General features: G+C 47.9%; 1 long non-coding RNA gene across 1 annotated transcript in view; it reads left to right on the top strand.

Moving 5' to 3' along the window:
• Nucleotides 1-742: 742 nt before the first annotated feature.
• LOC140389285 (uncharacterized) overlaps nt 743-6,000 on the top strand; it is a 101,595-nt gene continuing 96,337 nt past the window's right edge. Inside the window, exon 1 of the long non-coding RNA XR_011934321.1 lies at nt 743-802. This is a non-coding gene — a long non-coding RNA (uncharacterized lncRNA). The remainder of the gene's footprint in view (nt 803-6,000) is intronic.

The following is a 6,000-nucleotide window of genomic DNA, read 5'->3' as shown; positions in this document are numbered from 1 at the left end:
GGAGGGACTCAGAGCCTCCAAAATCAGGGGTTTGGGTCAGTGACATGGCAGGGTTTCTTAGGCTAGAGAAGATTACATTCTCCTTAAGAAGTTCATTACAGGGGTTCACTTGGAGGTGGCAGACGTTCATCGACTTAGTCAAGGAGAATTGACTGCCAGCAGGTAGGGGTGGGGGGGGGGGGGGGTGTGGAGGCATGGAAGTGACGAATAAGGGCACGGAATCTAATGTATGGGTAGTTAGGATTTAGGATTGGGGGAAGTTGGGTACGTTATTGTGGGGTTTTTGTGTGTGGTGGATTTCTCTGCAGCTGAAAATGTGAAAATGTTAAAATTATAAATGCCTCAATAAAATATTTTCGAAAAAAAAAAAGAAAAGGGGATAGATAAGCTGAAATACAGTTTGGATTGGCAGTAGTCCTCCATTTCTAATCTTTCTGTAAGGTTTAATCTTCAATTTCACCTCTTGTTACATCTGATAAGCTTTGAAAATCTTTCATACTTCCTGGGCTCATTTATTTATGTCCCTCAGCAAAGATTTTTGCTTAATTGGATATAAATGTGTGGTAGTCTGTGTAGAGGTATTACGGTACCTGGTAATGCTGGAACACCATTGGTAGATATTATATGTTCCCTATCGGTCAAGCTGTATGGTAGCTCCGCCCTGCAAGGCGGGGTATAAGAGCCCGTGCCGCCCCAGCAGTCTTCTTTCTGTACTTGAGCTGCTGGAGGAAACATCCAGCTTATTAAAGCCTTCAGTTGGACTACAACGTCGCTTTAGTCGTCATTGATCGTGTATCAAAATGTAAGTTAGTTGAGTCCAAAGCTAGTCTTGGCAGATAATTTGTCTGCGTGTTTCCAGAGCCAGTGTACACTCAGCCACACATCAGGATTTTCAGGTTCAGAAAATATTCAGCATTTCATCATGCCTGTTTTGTGTTGATAAGATAAGTATTGACTGTTGCTACGGTGACAGATTGTGCAACAAGATATACTGGTTTGCTAAAGAAACATTTTATCCAGACAACGCATGCTGGACTTCAGCATGAGATACAGAACAGGCAGCTGCGAAAGAGAAAGTGTAGGAAATTAAATGGTTATTAAGTAGATGAAAATAAATCTTCGATCTCCATGGGCACCATTCACAACAAAAACATCAAAAGCAGTTGATCTGAAACAGCACAACACTGTCATTATCCACAGACTTTAGATTTGAAGTGTCACTGCCATATTAAAAGAGAATTAAAGTGATTTAGGTGCCTATGACGGAGTCAGGGATTAGTTACTTCTTTCATCTTTTGAGCGGCTTGTGTGTGCCTGATAAAGCTATTATGTAAGCAAAGAGTATGTCACACTTGTGCTTTAGGTGGCTAGTATCACTTTGGGAACAACAAATATCGTGTAGATACCAAACCTATCAGCTAGCTTACTATGTCTCAGTAAATAACTGTTGTATATGAACTTCTCAAACTCAATAAGTTGTTTCATCGGCGCTGACATAATGATGAATGATTTCAGTGCATGCCACACCTTGATAATTATCTGCTCTACATTAGCCTTCACAATTGGAAATAGCAGGCGTGTACTGTTAACAGACTCAGAGCGGGTTGGTTAAGCTGAAACCAAGATACAGAGCTTTTCATGAACAAGGGAGTTTATTGACTTTGTTCCGTCTCGAGACCCCCATCTCCACCGTAGTGTCCCAGATATCTCCTATTTATATTCTTTTTAAAAAGAACAATAATCAGTAAATCAAACCGAAATGACAGGGGTAACATCTGAAACAAAACCTCAAAGGAAAGTTAACTGATTAAACCAAAATATAATTCCTGGGAGTGATGATGCACCTCAGCCCTCATGGTGCCCACCTGTCACGGAAAGCCTGAAGTGTGTCGGTGGCCACCGTTTGCTCTCTCTCTCTAAGGCCATCCAACCACGATCATAGACGTGGTAGAGGAGTAGACAGTGGGGTTGGACGACCCCCCCTTGACCGGCCACTGCTTAGACCTGTTAATGGTCACCTGGGCTAAGCTAGAAACAGGTTGCGACAAGGCCCTCCTCGCCACCCCCCCCACTCGCCACCATCCTCCCCCCCCCCCCCGCCATTGCTCCGGGTGATCTCCTATTTATATGTCTTCAAAGTACTTAATCAACAATGCCCTCCGCCTGTATATCTTAACAGTATAACTAACATACAATTGACATGTATGAGACCATACTGTGGCAATTTACTGCTCAGTACAGGGGTAGGCAAACTGTTCAGTTGGAGTGCCATTTATGCGTTTCAAAATAGATGGGAGCTTGCTATTAATACTCAGGGACTGAACAACTATCATACACAGTAAAGATCTATCTTATTAATTAATATAAAACATTTACTGTTATGATAATTATACAATCATAATGATGCTTTACATACAAAACTAAGTGTACCCTCTTTTTAAAAAAAATATTTTTTATTCTCCTTTTTCACATTTTCTCCCAAATTTACACCCACCAACAATAAACAATAATCAGTAACAAATATGTCAATCCCCATATCAATAACAACGATCCCACCCTCCCACCAAACCGTAAACATTAGCCCGCATGTTAATATAAACAAATGACAAAAAGGAATCAGGAATCACTCATCGTCACAATTAACACACACATCCCCCTCCCCCCAACCCTCCCAGCCCCCAACCTCCTAATGTTCGCTGTGACCCAATTCTCGAAAGTGCATGATGAATAATGCTCATGAATTGTAGAACCCCTCTATCCTTCCCCTCAGTTCAGACTTAACCTTCACAAGAGTCAAGAATTCCAACAGGTCCCCCCACCACGCCAGGGCACAGGGTGGAGAGGCTGCTCTCCATCCCATCAGGATCTGCTTTCGGGCGATCAACGAGGCGAAGGCTACAATATCTGCCTCCGCACCCGTTTCCAACCCTGGCTGGTCCGACACCCTGAATATGGCCACCCGGAGATTACCCTAAAAACCTCCTTCCAGTAATCCTCCAGCTTTGGACAGGACCAAAACATATGAACGTGATTAGCGGGGGGCCCCCCGCAACGTTCACACACATCTTCTACTCCTTCAAAGAATTGGCTCATCCTCGCCCTCGTGAGGTGTGCTCTGTGTACCACCTTCAGCTGTATCAGCCCCAACCTCACGCACGAGGTGGAGGCATTCACTCTCCGGAGCACCTCACACCAGAACCCCTCCTCCATATCCTCACCCAACTCTTCCTCCCACTTTGCTTTGATCCCCTCCAGTGGTGCCTTCTCCTCTTCCAAAATAGCTCCGTACACCGCTGACACTGCCCCCTTCTCCAGTCCCCCTGTCGTCAGCACCGCCTCCAGCAATGTGGAGGCTGGCTCCACCAGGAAGCCCTGTATCTCCTTTCTGGCAGAATCTCGAACTGCCATGTATCTAAACATTTCCCCCTGCTCCAGCCCATACTTCGCTTCCAGCTCCTTCAGTCCTGCAAACCGACCCCTAAGAAAGAAATCTTTTAGTGTCTTAATCCCCTTCTCCTCCCATTACCGAAAATTTCCATCCCACCTCCCTGGCTCAAATCTGTGGTTCCCGCGATTCGGCATTTCCCCTGACCCTGCCCCCAAACCGAAGTATTGGCGAAATTGCCTCCAAATTCTCAATAAAGCTATTATTACCAGACTCCCTGAGTATTTCCCCGGGGCTATCGGGAGCGGCGCTGTTGCGAGTGCCTTCAATGTGTACCCTCTTTTTTCATGCTTAATGTAAACAATGCAGTTGGTCAGCTTACAATGGTATCAAGTCCACTGTCACTCTTTCTCTCTCCACAGATGCTGCCTGATCTGCTGGGTACTTCCAGCATATTTTCTTTTGATATCAGGGGTGAAATTCTCCCGAAACGGCGCGATGTCCGCCGACTGGCGCCCAAAACGGCAGCACGGTAGCATAGTGGTTAGCAAAATTGCTTCACAGCTCCAGGGTCCCAGGTTCGATTCCCGGCTTGGGTCACTGTCTGTGCGGAGTTTGCACGTTCTCCCCGTGTGTGCGTGGGTTTCCTCCGGGTGCTCCGGTTTCCTCCCACAGTCCAAAGATGTGCAGGTTAGGTGGATTGGCCATGTTAAATTGCCCTTAGTGTCCAAAAATTGGCCTTAGGGTTGGTTGAATGGGGTTACTGGGTTATGGGGATTGGGTGGTGTGGGCCTCGGTAGGGTGCTCTTTCCAAGAGCCGGTGCAGACTCGATGGGCTGAATGGCCTCCTTCTGCACTGTAAATTCTATGATCTATGAAAACGGCGCCAATCAGACGGGCATCGCGCCGCCCCAAAGGTGCGGAATGCTCCGCATCTTTGGGGGCCGAGCCCCAACATTGACGCCGGAGGAATTTCCGCCCCGCCAGCTGGCGGAAACGGCCTTTGTTGCCCCGCCAGCTGGCGCGGAAATGACATGTCGGGGCGGCGCATGCGCGGGAGCGTCAGCGGCCGCTGAAAGTTTCCCGCGCATGCGCAGTGGAGGGAGTCTCTTCCACCTCCGCCATGGTGGAGACCGTGGCGGAGGTGGAAGGGAAAGAGTGCCCCCACGGCACAGGCCCGCCCGCGGATCGGTGGGCCCTGATCGCGGGCCAGGCCACCGTGGGGGCACCCCCCGGGGCCAGATCGCCTCACGCCCCCCCCCCCCAGGACCCCGGAGCCCGCCCACGCCGCCTTGTCCCGCCGTTCAAAGGGTGGTTTAATCCACGCCGGCGGGACAGGCAATATATCGGCAGGACTCCGGCCCATCCGGGCCAGAGAATTCAGCGGGGGGGCCCGCCAACCGGCGCGGCCCGATTCCCGCCCCCGCCGAATATCCGGTACCGGTGACTTCGGCAACCGGCGGGGGCGGGATTCACGGCGGCCCCCGGCGATTCTCCAACCCGGCTGGGGATCGGAGAATGACGCCCCAGATTTCCAATATCTACAACATTTTGTTTTTGTCTTGCCACTAGAAGTACTGCTTTATTGTGAGCTACTATATGGTGCTGCAAGAATAATCAAAGGATAAACAGGAACAATAATGGAAAGAAAATGCAGAAAGACTAAAAGGCATCTCAGGGGCAGTCACCACACCTTAGAGAGTGTTCCCTATCTATCTCTCATCCCGAGAGTTGGTATATAATAATCTCACTGAATCTTTTAAAAGAAGTGCCACCAAGTGGAGTGCAAGCTGCAGAGAGTGCATGGGAGTTGAGGTAAGTGTGGGAGTTTGGGGAAGAGGGAGGTATTGCTGTGTCTTGTTTTTCTACATCTACAGATCAGTGGGAGCAGAAGCAGACCAAGTGCAGAGAGCTGGGAGATAAGCTGCAGCAGTTACAACATCAAGTTTTTTTTATTTGTTCATGGGACGTGGGCATCGCAGACTGTGCCAGCATTTATTGCCCATCCCTAATTGCCCCAGAGTGGGGGAAATGAAGAGTCAACCACACTGCTGTGGGTCTGGAGTCATATATAGGCCAGACCAGGCAAGGACAGCAGATTTCCTTCCCTAAAGGGCACTGGAACCAGCTGGGTTTTTTTTTCATGACAATTGACAATGGGCATGGTCATCACCAGACTTTTAATTCCAGATTTTTAGTGAATTCAAACTTCACCATCTGCAGTGGAAGGATTTGAATCTGGGCCCCCAGAGCATTACTCTGGGTTTCTGGTTAACTAGTCCAGTTACAATACCACTACACCACCACCTGAACACGCCTGTGTGATATCACAGCTAAATGATTAGTAGGTATTTCTTTCTTCTACCTTTTCTGACCTGCTTTGAGATTGAAGGCGGGGTAGGAAAAAAGAATTAGTGAAGATTAAAGATCATTCATAAAATTATAAATAAATTGAAAATCGAATTAAATTAAATAAGGATGCTGGGCCAGGCGATTTGATTTAGCTGCAGCATATGGGAACTGGTGGACCCCATTGTGGTTTATAGTGAGCACGTCTGTAGCACAGTTAATTACTCGAGGAACTTCGAGCTGGAGTTTGAGATTCAGACATTGCG

The sequence above is a fragment of the Scyliorhinus torazame genome, chromosome 14 (genome assembly GCF_047496885.1).
Source record: "Scyliorhinus torazame isolate Kashiwa2021f chromosome 14, sScyTor2.1, whole genome shotgun sequence".
Taxonomy (NCBI): Eukaryota; Metazoa; Chordata; class Chondrichthyes; order Carcharhiniformes; family Scyliorhinidae; genus Scyliorhinus; species Scyliorhinus torazame.
Note: the sequence above shows the minus strand (reverse complement) of the source record. Positions and strands in the feature narration are given on the sequence as shown.